Below are 2,621 nucleotides of genomic sequence, written 5' to 3'. Positions count from 1 at the left end.
AATCATCATAGGCATTTACATTATCATCTATAAACATCATCCAAATCATCAAATCAAAATCAAATGCATCTCATTAGTATCATTTCATCATCATATGCATGTACATCATAGAGTAGAAATAAACATCCATTGCATAAATCATCATTATAAGAATTTTCATATAGATCATTGCATTTGATCATTTAAGTTAAGCATCATAGAATCATTTTCATATGCATATAGATCATGTAAATCATAGAAACATCATCATCATATAGATCATATAATCATAGGTAACATTATTTCATAAAGATCATCATCATATCATAGAGGCATATAGATCGTTATAACATCATAAAACATAAAGGAAAGAAAAGATCATCATAGCATCATTCATGTAATCAATGCATATACGTCATCATCAGCATAGTAGCATGCATAATAAATCATGAATCAAAGCATCATATAAAGTCCATGTCTATATATCATCATGAACATAAAAAAGTCCAAGTATATATAATGATATCACAAAGAAATAATCAATAAATATAATGCCCCATGATACAAATCAAGTCTCAAAGGATATAAATCAAGGGTGTCCAGTACCACTACCCCCCGAATCTGTCTTTGTCTGTGGAGGTGGACGAGAAGATCCACCAGATGGTCCTTCTCCTGGATCCCTGTCTTTATCCCTCTGAGGAGGCCCCATAACCCTACCACTGCTGGTATCCATCATGCCTGGTAACTCGGTGGTCGCATAACTGCCTGCTCTCTGGCTCTCTGGCTCTCTGAGACCAGATCCTCATATAATCTCTGCCAATGCACAATATTCTTCCCAGCCCGAAGTAATGCTCTGACAATATCGCCTGAGAGTGCACCAGAACCAACCTCCTGCATATGATTGAGTAAACCCTGTGCATCTCAGTATCTCCTCAATTCTCTATCTCTCTCAAGGGTGAGAGACTATACATGCGCTCTCAGCTGATCATTCTGCGCTCTGAGATCATCCATAGTCTCCTGCTGAGGCACATCCTACTGAGGTGCATTCTACATAGCCTCGTCACCACCCACCTCTCCTACCTCTCCACCAGCTGGAGTCTGACCCTGTGTGGATCTCATTATCCGCCGACGAATCGGTGGCACATGGTCCTCTGAATCCTCCTCCTCTTTATCCCAACCTCCCTGCGCTACTATGACCCCAGGATCTGGACAACAAAACATTTACTAAAAGAAGATCTTCCCACGCGGTCACTTCTTTGTTTTATTTAATAGACTATAGAGCAACTTCACTTCATCTTACATGAATTTGGCCTTAACGAACTCCACAAGTTTTTCACCGATGCGGAAGGCCTTGGCCAATACAGAATCGGGAATAGGGGGATTCGCTCAAACAGAGAATTCCCGATTGTCTGAACTCCCGGAAACTGGCTGCTCAATCCAGCTATGGCCACTGCATTTTCATGCCCCACATTCTGCTGGAAATGCACAAGTGCCTTTGGAAACACGAACACATCTCCCTTCGCCAACGTTTTGCTGAAAAATGTGTTGTTGGTGTCAATAAACCCCACAAAAAGCTCACCTTCCATTAGAAAAAGGATTTCAGTGGCTCTTGGGTGTGTGTGAGGAGGGTTTATTCCACCCACTGCATAATCGATGCGGACCAACGATACTCCCATTGTATTAAGGCCTGGTATCTGCATAACGTTTGCCCCCGTTACGTTGGAGCCTACTGCATTGTCTGTCTTGCCTGGTTGCGCCAGTCCCTGGAAGAAGAAGTCATCTGCCGAAACTGCCATTGGGTCTTTGCAAACGAACCCGTTTACCACAACTGTTCAAATCAATTTGTTAGCAAGTCACCAAACAAAAAAATCATATCAGATCACTATATAAATTGTATACTCACCGTTGCTTGCCATATCTGCAACGCAAAAATCTTGCAATGGATCGGGATCATATGCCATGACATTGGGGCTGCAATAAGAAAACAACAGGAAAAAAAAATCATGCCGTTACCCATTATGATAGAAACACAAAAAAAAGCAGACAGAACAGCTAAAGATATGAGTTTGTTCTTGAAGGCTGGGCTTAACCAACACACTCGAAGCGTTGACTGCGCTTAGGTGGCTCGTGTGGGCCCAGCCGTGATCCGTCCCCTCATCTGTGCCGTTAACTGATCCCGTTTGGTGGATGCCGGTGACTTTAAAATTTCAAACTGCTTCTCCCGCTTACCCGGTAATAGGTATGACAAGTTGCCGTGCTGCAGGACTAAATGTAAAAGCATGTACGAGTTTAGTAAGCTATTTTAGTTGGAAAAGCTCTGGCAGGCATGTATGCAAAATGCAGAAGCAAAGACGAGGCACTGAACTGCTTGACCATGGAATACTACGGTTGCAGGATATGCAGAAAATGGGTTTGTTGAAAAGGCTTTAGAAACTTTCAAGCAAATGTATTCTGCGGGCGTTAAGCCATGCTCCTTGACCCTTGCCAGCGTCCTCCCTGCCTGTGCCGAAATAGGAGCTTTGGAACAGGCGTCAGATGTTGTAGCTTCAGTTGCCCTGGTAAACATGGTTGCAAAATGTGTTAGCATAGGCCATGCAAGCGAACTGTTTGACAATCTGCCTCAAAGAAATTTGGTCTCATGG

General features: G+C 42.7%; 1 pseudogene; it reads right to left on the bottom strand.

Moving 5' to 3' along the window:
• Positions 1-1,228: 1,228 nt before the first annotated feature.
• Positions 1,229-2,260, bottom strand: LOC131058280 (putative germin-like protein 2-1; annotated as a pseudogene).
• Positions 2,261-2,621: the final 361 nt, after the last annotated feature.

The sequence above is a fragment of the Cryptomeria japonica genome, chromosome 3, assembly GCF_030272615.1.
Source record: "Cryptomeria japonica chromosome 3, Sugi_1.0, whole genome shotgun sequence".
Classification (NCBI taxonomy): Eukaryota; Viridiplantae; Streptophyta; class Pinopsida; order Cupressales; family Cupressaceae; genus Cryptomeria; species Cryptomeria japonica.
Note: the sequence above shows the minus strand (reverse complement) of the source record. Positions and strands in the feature narration are given on the sequence as shown.